A 17,310-nucleotide genomic window follows, 5' to 3' on the forward strand; every position below is an offset into this window, starting at 1 on the left:
ATAATTGAAGGAGACATTGAGAATTTAAGAGGATATGATGGAAAGACCACGGGGATAATTAAAGTGGGAAGAGGAAGAAGTAGAAATGATATAAAAACAGGACTTTATCCAAATAAACACTTATCCCAAATAAAATCCCAACAGCTCATAAACATGGTGAAAATACACATATAGATTGGAAAGGCAAAACTTAAATGTCCCAGTTTTTACTTCCTGGCACCCCATTCTCTCAATCTATTTCCATAATTTCATTTGTAAAATACTATGTTTTTGTCTCCTCCCAAGGTTCAAACAGATTTTTTGTTTGTTAGTTTCTTTCATATTTAAAGTAGTACTAAATAATATTTTCCCTGATCCTTGTTCATTTATTTCTACTACTCTCATTTATTTTCCTGCTTCCTGTCTATTCGTCTGCTTTCGCAGGTTTTGGGGTAGTATTTAAGGTATTAAGAAGCAAACATAGTGAATCAGAAAAGGATTTTATTCAGGATCAATGTGATGTAAAGGACATATACACTACAATAGAGCATCATTCCCTACATAAAATTTACTCAAGGAATAATTCCAGGAGCTTTTTTTTTTGTCATCCACAAAGAAGATGGTTTCTGAAAGACCTAATTTATATAAACTTACATTTCAATTTACATATTCTTTACCAATGATACATATTACAATAATATGAATGCTAGACTTTGTACATGCGTAAGATAGTAAATAAATATTTTACATAAAATGTTATTTTAAGAATAATTTTTTTGGTACACAATGTCAGTTGTAGACAGGATAGGTTGAATATTCCCACTCTATTTATCTTCATGGGTATTTTTTGTCTACATTGGAGTATTCATATAAACCATAGGTTGGAATGGTTTGATTGTTTTCTTTGGAGAGGAATGTGTTAATGAAATGCTCTTATCCATCCCTCAGTCCCATTGGACCAATTTCTCAGTGTCCACTTTTTCTCAAATAATTATTCAGAGGATTAAAATCAATCACATTTTTGGTCAGTAGTTCAGGCCTCTTTTTTGGCTAGTTCTAACTATAAATTAACCTATTTCTATTAGTTTATATTTTACCATGTGGCTCCTGGCTTGTTACCTCATGTCTTGCTTCTGAGAACATCTCCTTGACTCCACCTACTCTCTATCTCTATCTCTATTTGGACTTTCTGCCTAACTTTACTATGCTAAGCCACTGGCAAAAACAGTTTTATTCAAAAACCAATAAAAGCAACACATATTCACAGCATACAGAAGATCATTTCACATCATCTCCCCCTTTCTGTGTAATTAGAAAGAAAAGTTTTAACTTTAACATAATAAAATTACATATAAGAAAACATTTATCAAGCAAGAATTATAGTTACAAAGTTTAGTCTATGTATATTAGTTAAAATCAAAGAAAACACTCTATCACCTATCTTATCTTTGTAAGTCTAAGGTTTTGCATCTAATTTATCTTTTATTGTAACTAAAGAAAACTATAATTTTAACTATCCTTCTATTCTTCAAATCCATCAAAGACTCCAGAAGAATATAATATTACCCAAATAAGCAGTCAATACATTGTAAGCAACTTCCAAAGCTTTAGAATTTACAAGAGACTGCCTGAACAGTCATCCAACATTCTTTGGCAACTTTGGGAAATCCATCTTCAGTCTATAGGGACATAGTGTCTGGCATACATTTTAATGAATCAGGAAATTTGAAGATCTGTTCTACCTTGTTTGGTAAATTTTCTCAGTTGTTTTCTTCTGTGTAGTGCAGAATGTCTAGCAGTTTCCTCTATGAAGCAGGAATCCTGAAGGACAGTAAGGTCTTATCTTAGCAAGTCTGGCAGACACTCTCCTGTGGGTCCTGTAAAACAAGTTTATACAGCAAACTATTAAGTCATTCAGGCAAGAGCAGTTTCTTGCCTAAATGACTAGTCTTGTCACATAAAAGAAAAATTCCATAATAAGTTTCTTCAATGCCCATCATCCTCCCTGAAGTAATTGATGCTGTCAGAAACAGACATGTCTCATTGTTGAGAAAAGATTAAGTTCTTAAAACATTTTGAATGCCATATTTTGTAGGTCTTTGAAGTGTTGAAGATTATTTATCTTTCTGAAATACATCTCTGTATTTGTAGAAAACTTAATATGACTCATAATGATAGTGTGCTCTACTCATAGATTGCTGCATTATTCAGCCATCTTCAGAGAGGCTTGCTTTTGCAGTAGGTGAAAACAAATAGTGATTCCAATAGCTAGACATTATTCAGAGGTGATTAGAGACCTGGGAACATAAAGTACATGGAATGTCTCCATCAAATCTCTCCCCCTGAGATCAGGGAACACTATAGAAGAGAAGGCAGAAGATATGGAGAGAGACAGAATGGAAGGAGAACACCAGGAGAACAAATCCTCTACAACAAGGGAGCAAAGTTGATATGAATTGACAGAGACTGAAGCAGCATAGAGCCTACCTGTGTCTGCATAAGGTCCTCTATATATGTGCATAAGGTCCTCTACATATGTGTTTTCAGTTTAATTCTTTTATGTGACTCCTCAATGTGTAAACAAATGGAGCTCTGATTCTTGGAACTCTTGTCTTTCTCTTGGATTGTCCTGTCCAACTCCAATATGTCAATTTTATTATATTTTATTTTGTTGTTATCTTCTAGACGTGTGCTCTTTTCCAATGAGATATTGAAATGAAGTAGATCTGGAAGAAACAGGAGATGGAGAGAAACTGAGAGTAACAAAGGTGATGGAGGAAGGTCATTGGTTAAATAATAAAGAAACTGCTTGGTCCTCATAGGTTAGAACATATGTGGGTGGAGTAAACAGAATGCTGGGAGGAAGAGGAAGTGAGCTCAGACTCGATAGCTCTCCTCTTGGGGGCAGACTCCATGCTCCCCTCTCAAATACAGTTTGTGTGTTGTTATTTCTGGTGTAAAGCTAGCCATGCAGGAGCCAGGCAGGACGAAAAGCAGGCTCACAGCTCCACACTACACAAAGGGAAGGAAAACTCTATTCATATAAAAATATAAACACAAAAAGTAAAGCAAACTGAGCAAACCGTACTGAATAAGTCAATCTTCCATTGTCACTACATTAGCTCCTGTCTTCTGGTTCCAGTCCTGCTTGAGTTCCCCATCTGACTTCCTTCAGTTTTGGACTATAATGGGGAAGTGTGAGCCAGATAAAGACTCCTCTGACAAAACAAAGAAAGAAAGAGTAAGAGAGTGATAGAGAAAAAGACAGAGAAAAGAAAACTAAGACAATTCCTTCTAGCAAAGAGAGAAGTGAACAAACAGTTAATGGAGGAAACTTCTTCCCCTCCATGCATATGATACAATAGTTGACACCCTATCTGATGACCATACGGTTAGAAAGACTTAATTACATTGTGAAGATAATCTCTCCCCGAGGATGAGTTTGTCAGGATACTAGTCACCTAGGATTTTTCAAATATTTAATGCTTATTTATTTTTATTTTATCTTTACTGGTGTTTTGGCTGCATATTTGTTGGTATACCATATGAGTGTAATATCTAAGAGGCTAGAAGAAGGAAATGTCTAAAATACTCTGGAATGGTGTGATAAAGATTTGCTAGCAGTCATACATATGCTGGGAATCAAATCTAGGTTCTGTAAAATAGCAGCTAATTTTCTAAATTACAAAACCGTCTACCTGCATCCTTATGATTTTTTTTATTATTTTTTATTCTTTTTTAATTAAAATTTCCAACTGCTCCCCGTTTCCCATTTCCCTCCCCCTCCTCCCACACATTGCCCCCTCCCCCCACTCCCCTCCCCCATCCCCACTCCTCTCCCCCTCCCCCAGTCCATTCCCCCTCCCTCTCAATACAGTCCAAATTCCCTGCCCTACAGGAAGACCAAGGTCCTCCCACTTCCATCCAGGCCCAGGAAGGTGAGCATCCAAACAGGCTAAGCTCCCAGAAAGCCAGTTCATGTATTAGGATCGAAACCTAGTGCCATTGCCCTTGGCTTCTCATCAGCCTTCATTGTCCGCCATGTTCAGAGAGTCCAGTTTCAACCCATGCTTATTCAGTCCCAGTCCAGCTGGCCTTGGAGAGCTCCCAATAGATCAGTTCCACTGTCACAGTGGGTGGATGCACGCCTCGTGGTCCTGATTTCCTTGCTCATGTTCTCCCTCCATCTGCTTCTCATTTGGACCTTAAGAGCTCAGACCGTTGCTCCAATTTGGGTCTCTGTCTCTCTCTCGATCTATCGCCAGATGAAAGTTCCTGTGCCATTCTCCTTGGCCTCTCGTCAGCTCTCATTGTCCGCCACATTCTGAGGGTCCGGTTTTATCCTATGTTTTTTCAGTAGCAGTCCAGCTGGCCTTGGTGAGCTCCCAATAGATCGGCCCCACTGTCTCAGTGGTTGGGTGCACCCCTCATGGTCCTGACTTCCTTGTTCATGTTCTCTCTCCTTCTGCTCCTCATTATAACCTTGGGAGCTCAGTCCGGTGCTCCAGTGTGGGTCTCTGGCTCTATCTCCATCCATCGCTAGATGAAGGTTCTATGGCGATATGCAAGATATTCATCAGTATGATTATAGGATGGGTTCATTTCAGGTTCCCTATCCTCAGGTGCCCCAGTGAACTAACTGGGGACATTGCCCTGGGCATCTGGTAGCCATTCCAAGTTCAAGTCTCTTGCCCACCCTTAGGTGGCTCCCTTACCTAAGGTATGAGTTTCCCTGCTCCCCTATCCAACCTTCCTTTAACCCCAATCACCCCGATTCCCCCAGTTCCCCTCATCCTCTCCTTCACACTTTACTCTCCCCATCACCCCACATCCCCATCCCACCCCACCCCGAAGATTCCAATTTTTTGCCCATCAGTCATGTCTATTTCCCATAGCTGGGAGGATATCTATATGTTTTTCCTTGGGTTTACCCTCTTGTTTAGCTTCTTTAGGATCACAAATTGTAGACTCAGTGGCCCCTATCCATGGCTAGAAACCAATTATGAGTGAGTACATCCCATGTTCTTCTTTTTGGGTCTGGGTTACCTCACTCAGGATCGTATTTTCTATTTCCATCCATTTGCATGCAAAATTCGAGAAGTCATTGTTTTTTACCGCAGAGTAGTACTCTAATGTGTATATATTCCACACTTTCTTCATCCATTCTTCCATTGAAGGGCATCTAGGTTGCTTCCAGGTTCTGGCTATTACAAATAATGCTGCTATGAACATAGTTGGACAAATGCTTTTGTCATATGATAGGGCATCTCTTGGGTATATTCCCAAGAGTGGTATTGCTGGGTCCAGGGGTAGGTTGATCCCAATTTTTCTGAGAAACCGCCACACTGATTTCCAAAGTGGTTGCACAAGTTTGCAGTCCCACCAGCAATGGATGAGGGTACCCCTTTCTCCACAACCTCTCCAGCAAAGGCTATCCTTGGTGTTTTTGATTTTAGCCATTCTGACAGGTGTAAGATGATATCTCAAAGTTGTTTTGATTTGCATTTCTCTGATCGCTAAGGAGGTTGAGCATGACCTTAAGTATCTTTTGGCCATTTTAACTTCTTCTGTTGAGAATTCTCTGTTCAGTTCAGTGCCCCATTTTTTAATTGGGTTAATTATCCTTTTAAAGTCTAGTTTCTTGAGTTCTTTATATATTTTGGAGATCAGACCTTTGTCTGTTGCGGGGTTGGTGAAGATCTTCTCCCAGTCAGTAGGCTGTCTTTTTGTCTTAATGACAGTGTCCTTTGCTTTACAGAAGCTTCTCAGTTCCAGGAGGTCGCATTTATTCAATGTTGCCCTTAATGTCTGTGCTGCTGGGGTTATACATAGGAAGCGATCTCCTGTGCCCATATGTTGTAGGGTACTTCCCATTTTCTCTTCTATCAGGTTCAGTGTGTTCAGATTGATATTGAGGTCTTTGATCCATTTGGACTTGAGTTTTGTGCATGGTGATAGATATGGGTCTATTTTCATTCTTCTACAGGTTGACATCCAATTGTGCCAGCACCATTTGTTGAAGATGCTTTCTTTCTTCCATTGTATACTTTTAGCTCCTTTATCGAAAATCAGTTGTTCATAGGTTTGTGGGTTAAAATCCGGGTCTTCTATACGATTCCATTGGTCGACTTCTCTGTTTTTATGCCAGTACCATGCTGTTTTCATTACTGTAGCTCTGTAATAGAGTTTGAAGTCAGGGATGGTAATGCCTCCAGAAGTTCCTTTATTGTATAAGATTGTTTTGGCTATCCTGGGTTTTTTGTTTCTCCATATAAAGTTGATTATTGTCCTTTCAAGATCTGTGAAGAATTTTGGTGGGATTTTAATGGGGATTGCATTGAATCTATAAATTGCCTTTGGTAGAATTGCCATTTTTACTATGTTGATTCTCCCAATCTAGGAGCAAGGGAGATCCTTCCATTTTCTGGTATCCTCTTCAATTTCTTTCTTCAATGCCTTAAAGTTTTTGTCAAATAGATCTTTCACTTCCTTGGTTAGAGTTACCCCAAGATATTTTATGCTGTTTGTGGCTATCGTGAAAGGTGATGATTCTCTTATTTCTCTCTCTGCTTCCATATCCTTTGGGTATAAGAGGGCGACTGATTTTTTGGAGTTGATCTTGTATCCTGCCACATTACTAAAGGCGTTTATCAGCTGTAGGATCTTCTATTCTATTCCATTGGTCAACTTCTCTGTTTTTATGCCAGTACCAAGTCGTTTTCAGTACTGTAGCTCTGTAATAGAGTTTGAAGTCAGGGATGGTAATGCCTCCAGACGATCCTTTATTGTATAAGATTGTTTTGGCTATCCTGGGTTTTTTGTTTTTCCATATAAAGTTGATTATTGTCTTCTCCAGATCTGTGAAGAATTTTGATGGGATTTTGATGGGGATTGCGTTGAATCTATAGATTGCTTTTGGTAGAATTGCCATTTTTACTATGTTGATCTTCCCAATCCAAGAGCAAGGGAGGTCCTTCCATTTTCTGGTGTCCTCTTCATTTTCTTTCTTCAAAGACTTAAAGTAGAAGACCCTGATTTTAGCCCACAAACCTATGAACACCTGATTTTCGATAAAGGAGCTAAAAGTATACAATGGAAAAAAGAGAGCATCTTCAACAAATTGTGCTGGCAGAACTGGAAGTCAATCTGTAGAAGAATGAAAATAGATCCATATCTATCACCATGCACAAAACTCAAGTCCAAATGGATTAAAGACCTCAATATCAGTCCAAACACACTGAACCTGATAGAAGAGAAAGTGGGAAGTACTCAACAACAAATGGGCACAGGAGAACACTTCCTACGTATAACCCCAGCAGCACAAACACTAAGGACATCATTGAATAAATGGGACCTCCTGAGACTGAGAAGCTTCTGTAAAGCAAAGGACACTGTCACTAAGACATAAAGGCAACCCACTGACTGGGAGAAGATCTTCACCAACCCCGCAACTGACAAAGGTCTGATATCCAAAATATACAAAGAACTCAAGAAATTAGACCGTAAAAGGCTAATCAATCCAATTATAAAATGGGACACTGAGCTGAACAGAGACTTTTCAACAGAAGAAGTTCAAATGGCCAAAAGACACTTAAGATCGTGCTCAACTTCCTTAGCAATCAGGGAAATGCAAATCAAGACAACATTAAGATACCATCTTACACCTGTCAGAATATCAGCTGTAGGAGTTCTTTGGAGGAGTTTTTGGGGTCGCTCATGTACACTATCATATCATCTGCAAATAATGCAAGTTTAACTTCTTCCTTTCCAATTTGAATCCCCTTTATCCCCTTATGTTGTCTTATTGCTATTGCTAAAACTTCGAGAACTATATTGAAGAGGTATGGAGAGAGTGGACAGCCTTGGCGTATTCCTGATTTTAGTGGGATGGCTTTAAGTTTCTCTCCATTTAATTTGATATTAGCTGTCGGCTTGCTGTATATAGCTTTAATAATATTTAGGTATGACCCTTGTATCCCTAATCTCTCCAAGACTTTTATCATAAAGGGATGTTGAATTTTGTCAAATGCTTTTTCAGCATCTAATGAAACGATCATATGGTTTTTTTCTTTCAGTTTATTTATATGATGGATTACATTGATCGATTTGCGTATGTTAAACCAGCCCTGCATCTCTGGTATGAAGCCTACTTGATCATAACGGATAATTTTTCTAATGTGTTCTTGGATACGGTTTGCCAGAATTTTGTTGAGGATTTTTGCGTCGATGTTCATGAGTGAGATTGGCCTGTAATTCTCTTTCTTGGTTGGGTCTTTGTGTGGTTTTGGTATCAGAGTTACTGTAGCTTCATAAAAGGAATTTGGCAATGACTCTTCTGTTTCTATATTGTGAAATACATTAAGGAGAATAGGTATTAGGTCTTCTTGGAAGTTCTGGTAGAATTCCGCATTGAAACCATCTGGTCCTGGACTTTTTTTGGAAGGGAGGTTTTTGATAACAGCTTCTAATTCTTCACGACTATCAGGTCTATTTAGATTGTTCACCTGGTCCTGGTTTAACTTTGGTATATGGTATTTATCTAAAAAAGCGTTCATTTCTTTTACATTTTCCAGTTTTGTGGCATACAGGCTTTTGTAGTAAGATCTAATGATTCTCTGAATTTCCTCTGTGTCTGTGGTTATGTCACCCTTTTCATTTCTGATCTTATTAATTTGCAAATTCTCTCTCTGCCGTTTGATTAGTTTGGATAGGGGTTTATCAATCTTGTTGATTTTCTCCAGGAACCAGCTTTTTGATTCATTGATTCTTTCAATTGTTTTCTGTGTTTCTATTTTGTTGATTTCAGCCCTCAGTTTGATTATTTCCAGTCTTCTACCCCTTCTAGGTGAGTCTGCTTCTTTTTTTTCTAGAGCTTTCAGGTGGGCTGTTAAGTCTCCAATGTGTGCTTTCTCTGTTTTCTTTAAGTGGGCAGTCAGTGCTATGAACTTTCCTCTCAGGACTGCTTTCATAGTGTCCCATAGGTTTGAGTATGTTGTTTCTTTATTTTCATTGTCTTCAAGGAAGAGTTTAATTTCTTTCTTTATTTCTTCCTTAATCCAGGTATGGTTCAGTAGTTGGCTATTCAGTTTCCATGAGTTTGTAGGCTTTCTGGGGGTAGCATTGTTGCTGAATTCTAGCTTTATTCCATGGTGATCTGATAAGATACAGGTGGTTATTAATATTTTTTTGTAACTGTGGATGTTTGCTTTGTTACCGAGTATGTGGTCGATTTTTGAGAAGGTTCCATGAGCTGCAGAGAAGAAGGTATATTCTTTCCTATTTGGGTGGAATATTCTATAGATGTCTGTTAAGTCCATTTGATTCATTACCTCCATTAATTCTCTTATTTCTCTGTTAGGTTTCTGTCTAATTGACCTGTCCATTGGTGAGAGAGGAGTATTAAAGTCTCCTACTATTAATGTGTGCGGTTTGATGGCTGCCTTGAGTTTTAACAATGTTTCTTTTACGTACGTGGGTGCTTTTATATTAGGGGCATAGATATTCAGGATTGAGACTTCATCCTGATGAATTGTTCCTGTTATGAGTAGAAAATGTCCCTCTCCATCTCTCCTGATTGATTTAAGTTTGAAGTCAACTTTGTTAGAAATTAGTATGGCCACCCCTGCTTGTTTCTTAGGTCCATTTACTTGATAAGCCTTATCCCAACCCTTTACATCCTTATGATTTTAATATAATTAGATAGAAATTATCTTTCCAAGATAATATCAATTATAGGTTTGTTACGTCTTGGAGATTCTTGTGGTTTTGTGTCATGAGTTCAGTGAAGTGAGGAAAAGTAATTGTTTCTTTATAATCTGGCAGATTTTCCAAGGCACTCAGTACTTCCTAAACTTATGTCCTATTTTAAAAATGATCTCAGACATGATGCATTCTCTGGTTAGAGCCTTTGGCATCCTGGGGCATCCTTGTGACTCTACTTAACAGAAAACATACCTCATTATCAAAAATAGTATTACTCTTTTCAACCATCAAAAGAGGAAAATAGTTCCCCCCATTCTTCAGTTGCATAGCCAAGACATGACATGCTCCATCTTCATGAAATTAAAGAAGGCATTTAATATGCCCAAGAAATTGGATTTATGATAAAACTTATTTTTTACACACATAATTATAACCAATTGTCATTGGGAGAAATTATATAAATCGTTAATATTAGAATCTAAATTCTTGATGTCCAAAGTCTTGGTCAATTTATGAAGAGATATTCAATCAAAGGTTGGGTGATTCTCCTGTGTTTCCCTAGAAGACAGAACTTACCTGTTAGATATGTGTGGTATTTCCCTGGGTGCTTTTCTAGTCTTTTTTTCTGTTCATGTATGCCTATATGTGTCAATGAACATCTTTTCCCCCTTTTCCTACTTTATATCTCTTTGGAGGGTTATTCATTTAACATGTCTATAGGAAATCAAAGAAAGGAAAGACACATTGACAACAGGGCTTCTTGAAGCCATGACAATGAATGGGGAAATGGGGGAATTGACTGTTGTATCTCTGTTGGCCCAGAACTTGGAGTTTCCCCAATTAGTGCACAGTACTAGTAAATACTGCACAGATTTCCACAATATATCTGTAGGTTTCTTTGTTCTATTCTATTGCCATTGGAGACACCATGACCATGTATAAAGAAAATCAACTAGATGAGCTTTCTTAAAGTTTGGTTCACTATCTTCATGTTGGAGAGCATGGCTGCACACAGGCAGACATGATAGATGAGAGTTCTACTTTTGGATCAGCAAGATGCAGAAGGATAGAGATGCCAGATCTGGCCTGGGTTTTTGAATCCTCAAAAATTACCTGCAATAACACATTTCTTCCAGCAAGGCCACACCTCCTAATCCTTTCAAATGGTGCCATTTCATAAGCATGAAAATATATGCACCTATGGGGAATCACAACAGTAGGTATAACACTAGCCAGAAATAAACCCCAAACACTATTTTCCTTGTATTGGTGTAATAACACAAATAGGAAACAAAATTCTTTGTTTGAAAGATTTTTTGGGGTAGTGTGTCCCTGTGCAGTAAACATTGCTCTTAAGTTCATTTTGGCAGAATTCCTGCTGGCCTGGTTCCAGAGAGTTAACATCTAGCCCTAAACTCCACTGGGCTACTCCTGGCCTTGCTCTGGAGTTAGCATCTAGCCATAATCTATCCTTTGTTTAGCAGATATCTTTTGTTGCCTTAAAATAATCTTGTCTGATAGTTTCCCAAGGATACAAATGGCCTATGCAAACCCTGTTTTGGGGAAACTCTGAAAACTGTGTGATATGATCAATCAAGAATTTACACTTGGCATTGTATTTTTGGAAGCTGCATTCAGGCTCTTGTGAGCATATGGAAATCAAATGTCCTAATTGTAAATATGGAGAAAAATAAAAATGCTCTGGGCAAAGGAAAGCATTTCTATCCATCAAGCATAAATGCCCCTTTAGCTGTGGAAAACTAAGTTCATTCTTAAAGTGTCTCTGAACAGTCTTTCAATAGACTCTCATGAATGCACATACATGGCATATGTGATATTTTACTGCCCAAGGTGTGGCTTGAATGAGAACAGACCTACTGAAGGAGAACAGAGAAGTTGGACACTTTGAAAATTGGAAGAAAATTACCCTCAGAGTAAGGGAGGCTCCAGGATTAGCAGCATCATGGAAAACTTCCCATCTTAAGAACAGTGGTACATGTAGTTATTAAAATTCCTGTTAAAAGGAAATAGAGTGAAATGGAAGGTTAAATGGCTTACAGAGCTTTTTGTATTAATTAAATGGCATTGTCATTGGTTTCACGCAACTCCTCATATTCAAGTGAACCTGAAAGTATGGAAGCAAGTTATGAGAGCTTTGAGGAGAGCTCGTCAGAATGGAGAGTCAATACTGTTAAGCGGAGGATAATATTCTTTCACAGGTTGATAGAAACATTGTTTCAGAGGACAGAGTTGTCAATCATAACTCTAGGTGACCCGAGGCCAGTCCCACAAGGGATGGCAGTGGGTTACCAAGGCCTTGTATTTCCCCTGCTGGGTGGCCTGTGGAGAGATTCTGGGCATTGGGTTTAATTAGTAGTTAAGGGGATTATGGAGTGGAGGGAAGAGAGAGAGAGAGAGAGAGAGAGAGAGAGAGAGAGAGAGAGAGAGAGAGAGAGAGAGAGAGCATAAGCAAAGGGGGAAGCAGGGAGGGAGAGGCAATAATTACCTTTTTAGAAGAGGAACTAACAGAGAGGGATAGAGAGGAAGCAAGAGATCAGGAGATCACTTGCCTAGGTGGGAAGTGCGGGATTAGTAGTGGGTGGGACATGGTACCCTTGTGACAGGCTAGATCAGCAGATTACAACGACAGCAAAAGTGAGGAAACCCAGGACACCAAAGATGGCTATCCTCCTTCTTCATCAGATGAAACAGATTTAGAAATAAGAAAAGCTAAAATCACCATGTTAAGAGACAGAAGTCTGATCTCCAAAATATACAAAGAACTCAAGAAATTAGTCATAGAAAGAGCAAATAATCAAATAAAAAAATGGAGTACAATTTGAAACAGAGAATTCTCAACAGGAGTATCCAAAATGTAAATGTTCAACATCCTTAGTCATCAGAGAAAGGCAAATCAAAACAACCATGTGATTCCATGTTACACCTATAAGAATGGCCAAGATCAAAAACACTGATAACAATTTATGCTAGAGTGGTTTTGTGGCAAAGGGATCAATTCTGCGTTACTGGTGGGAATGCAAGCTTGTACAGCCCCTTTGGATGTCATTGTGGTAATTTCTCAGAAAATTAGGAAACAACCTTCCTTAAGACCCAGTAATACCACTTTTGGGTATATATCCAATTGAGCCACAAAGAAATTTGCTCAACTATGTTAATAGCAGCATTGCTTGTCATAACAAGAAACTGAAAAAAAAAATGACACCTAAATGCTGTTTGGCTTAAGAATGGATAAGGAAAATGTGGTACATTTACACAATGGAATATACACAGCAGAAAAAAATAATGACATCTTGAATTTTGCAGGAAAATGGATGGAGCTAGAAAATATCATTTTGAGTGAGGTAACCCAGATACAGAAAGACAATTATCACATGTACTCACTCATAGGTGGTTTTCACATAAAACAAAGAAAAGCAGCCCACAAATCGCAATCTCAGAGAATCTAGACAACAATGAGGAACCTTAAGAGAAACATACATAGATCTAAACTACATGGGTAGTAGAAAAAGATAAGATCTCCTGACTAAATTGGGAGCATGGGAGAGGGTTGAAGAGGAGGGGAGAGGCAGGGAGGGGAGCAGAGACAAATGTAGAGCTCAATAAAAAACAGTTTTTTTTTTCTCTTTTGGTGTTTTGAGACAGGGTTTCTCTGTGGTTTTGGAGCCTGTCCTGGAGCTAGATCTTGTAGACCAGGTTGGTCCTGAACTCACAGAGATCCACCTGCCTCTGCCTCCCGAGTGCTGGGATTAAAGGCGTGCGCCACCACCGCCCGACTAAAAAACAGTTTTTTTTTTTTAAAGAGTAGGAGCTTAAAGAAAAAAAAAGCTCTATTACTTGGCAACAAGCTAAGAAAATTATGTAAAAGCTGTGTGCTGCTTGTTCTTTTTATAACCAAGCTCCTTTACCTGCTAATCTTACAGGTATACAAAAAAATTTGATAATGGATGGTGTAGGTGGTCCTTCTGTTTATGTCTTGCTTTCATTGGTTTAATAAAGAAACTGCCTTAGCCTTTTGATAGGGCAGAACTTAGATAGGTGGAGTAGACCAAACTGAATGCTGGGAAGAAGGGCAGTGTGGCACACACCATGAAGCTCCTCCCTGAGACTGATGCTGGTTAGAATCTTTCCTGGTAAGCCATGACCCTGTGGTGATACACAGATTATTAGAAATGGGCTAAATCAAGATGTGAGAGCTAGCCAATAAGAGATTAGAACTAATGGGCCAGGCAGTGTTTAAATAAATACAGTTTCTGTGTGATTATTTCAGGGGTTAAGCTAGCTAGGCGGTGGGATGCAGCCTGCTCCTCAATACTACAAATTGATGTATTTCTTTTAGCAGACTTTTTTTTTTTGGTTTTTCGAGACAGGGTTTCTCTGTGGTTTTGGAGCCTGTCCTGGAACTAGCTGTTGTAGACCAGGCTGGTCTCGAACTCACAGAGATCCGCCTGCCTCTGCCTCCCAAGTGCTGGGATTAAAGGCGTGCGCCACCACCGCCCGGCTCTTTTAGCAGACTTTGAAAATTTTAATTACATTCATCACATCATTGGTATATATTCTCTTTTTCTTTGGATATTTGCCTTAAATTCTGAAAGAACAGATTCTTTAATTAAGCGTTTTTTAGAAATAATTGCTGTAAATGGCATACCAGCATAAATTAAGACTGATAATGCACCTGCTTATATTTTCAGTAAAATGAAATATTTTTCTGTGTTACAACATCAGCCACCTTTTAAGGATACCATGTAATCTTACAGGACAAACAACTGTTGAGAGATCTAACGTCAAGAAATAAGATTGTAGATGCAAAAAAAGATGCTTGCTAAACAGAAGGGGTATATGAGAACTACCAAAGATATACTGCATAATGCCTTACTAACCTTAAATTTTCTAAATGTTAGTAAAAACAGGGACAGCAAGAGCAGACAGGCTTTGGATCATAAAAAGAAGAAAAAAAACCTGTTGATTTATATCAACCTGTATATTAAAAAGATGCCATGACATCTGCTTGGAGAATGGGAGAGGTATTATGATGGGGCTGGGATTATGCTTAGGCTTCTATAGGAGATAATAGATTGTGAATCCCATCAGAACTGATAAAAGTCCAGCATGAACAAGAGACGTGTCCCAGATGCTGCAGATGTAGAGATGTCTTTTCCAAATTCAAGACACAGGAGGTCTTTTCAGCAAACAACTATTCCTCCTAACTGGGGACAGCTTAAGAATTAGAGTGACAGGAGAGGTCCTAATTCACATGACTCACAAACCTCTAAATTCTATGATCTATTTCTTGTCATGTTTTTTATGATAAAAGTGCAGGTAAAAGAAATGGATCATAACTATTGAACTTTTATTCCCAACCCAATAATTAGCATAGCAGCAAGTTGGGGAGATATGGATATTTCTGTAGTGGTTGATGAATCTTCATAGCTACCTGTTCTTTATGAAAACAGAGGTCATGCTCAGCCAATGGATGAGGTTAGAGTGATTGACAATTACTCTGTGGGAGTACAAGGATTTCAAATTCACACAGAAAATAGAAATCAATGCCTAACTATAACCTCTCAAAACTATCCATAGTCAAAACTAAAAAAAAAAAAATAGCTGTAACAAGTTTTTTTTCTCTGTTATTTTTTTTATTCTTTTTTAATAAAATTTCCAACTGCTTGCCGTTTCCCATTTCCCTCCCCCTCCTCCCACACATTGAACCCTCCCCCCACTCCCCTCCCCCATCTCCCCTCCTCTTCTCCTCCCCCCAGTCCATTCCCCCTCCCTCTCGATACTGAAGAGCAGTCCAAATTCCCTGCCCTACAGGAAGACCAAGGTCCTCCCACTTCCATCCAGGCCCAGGAAGGTGAGCATCCAAACAGGCTAAGCTCCCACAAAGCCAGTTCATGTATTAGGATCGAAACCTAGTGCCATTGTCCTTGGCTTCTCATCAGCCTTCATTGTCCGCCATGTTCAGAGAGTCCAGTTTCAACCCATGCTTATTCAGTCCTAGTCCAGCTGGCCTTGGAGAGCTCCCAATAGATCAGTTCCACTGTCACAGTGGGTGGATGCACGCCTCGTGGTCCTGATTTCCTTGCTCATGTTCTCCCTCCTTCTGCTCCTCATTTGGACCTTAAGAGCTCAGACCGTTGCTCCAATTTGGGTCTCTGTCTCTCTCTCGATCCATCGCCAGATGAAAGTTCCTGTGCCATTCTCCTTGGCCTCTCATCAGCTCTCATTGTCCGCCACATTCAGAGAGTCCGGTTTTATCCCATGTTTTTTCAGTAGCAGTCCAGCTGGCCTTGGTGAGCTCCCAATAGATCGGCCCCACTGTCTCAGTGGTTGGGTGCACCCCTCATGGTACTGACTTCCTTGTTCATGTTCTCTCTCCTTCTGCTCCTCATTATAACCTTGGGAGCTCAGTCCGGTGCTCCAGTGTGGTTCTCTGGCTCTATCTCCATCCATCGCTAGATGAAGGTTCTATGGCGATATGCAAGATATTCATCAGTATGATTATAGGATAGGTTCATTTCAGGTTCCCTATCCTCAGGTGCCCCAATGAACTAACTGGGGACATTGCCCTGGGCATCTGGTAGCCATTCCAAGTTCAAGTCTCTTGCCAACCCTTAGGTGGCTCCCTTACCTAAGGTATGAGTTTCCCTGCTCCCCTATTGAAACTTCCTTTATCCCCATTCACCCCGATTCCCCCAGTTCCCCTCATCCTCTCCTTCACACTTTTCTCTCCCCATCACCCCTCATCCCCATCCCACCCCACCCCCAAGATTCCCATTTTTTGCCCATCAGTCATGTCTATTTCCCATAGCTGGGAGGATATCTATATGTTTTTCCTTGGGTTTACCCTCTTGTTTAGCTTCTTTAGGATCACAAATTATAGACTCAGTGGCCCCTATCCATGGCTAGAAACCAATTATGAGTGAGTATATCCCATGTTCTTCTTTTTGGGTCTGGGTTACCTCACTCAGGATCGTATTTTCTATTTCCATCCATTTGCATGCAAAATTCGAGAAGTCATTGATTTTACCGCAGAGTAGTACTCTAATGTGTATATATTCCACACTTTCTTCATCCATTCTTCCATTGAAGGGCATCTAGGTTGCTTCCAGGTTCTGGCTATTACAAATAATGCTGCTATGAACATAGTTGGACAAATGCTTTTGTCATATGATAGGGCATCTCTTGGGTATATTCCCAAGAGTGGTATTGCTGGGTCCAGGGGTAGGTTGATCCCAATTTTTCTGAGAAACCGCCACACTGATTTCCAAAGTGGTTGCACAAGTTTGCAGTCCCACCAGCAATGGATGAGGGTACCCCTTTCTCCACAACCTCTCCAGCAAAGGCTATCCTTGGTGTTTTTGATTTTAGCCATTCTGACAGGTGTAAGATGATATCTCAAAGTTGTTTTGATTTGCATTTCTCTGATCGCTAAGGAGGTTGAGCATGACCTTAAGTATCTTTTGGCCATTTTAACTTCTTCTGTTGAGAATTCTCTGTTCAGTTCAGTGCCCCATTTTTTAATTGGGTTAATTATCCTTTTAAAGTCTAGTTTCTTGAGTTCTTTATATATTTTGGAGATCAGACCTTTGTCTGTTGCGGGGTTGGTGA

The sequence above is a fragment of the Chionomys nivalis genome, chromosome 1 (genome assembly GCF_950005125.1).
Source record: "Chionomys nivalis chromosome 1, mChiNiv1.1, whole genome shotgun sequence".
NCBI lineage: Eukaryota > Metazoa > Chordata > Mammalia > Rodentia > Cricetidae > Chionomys > Chionomys nivalis.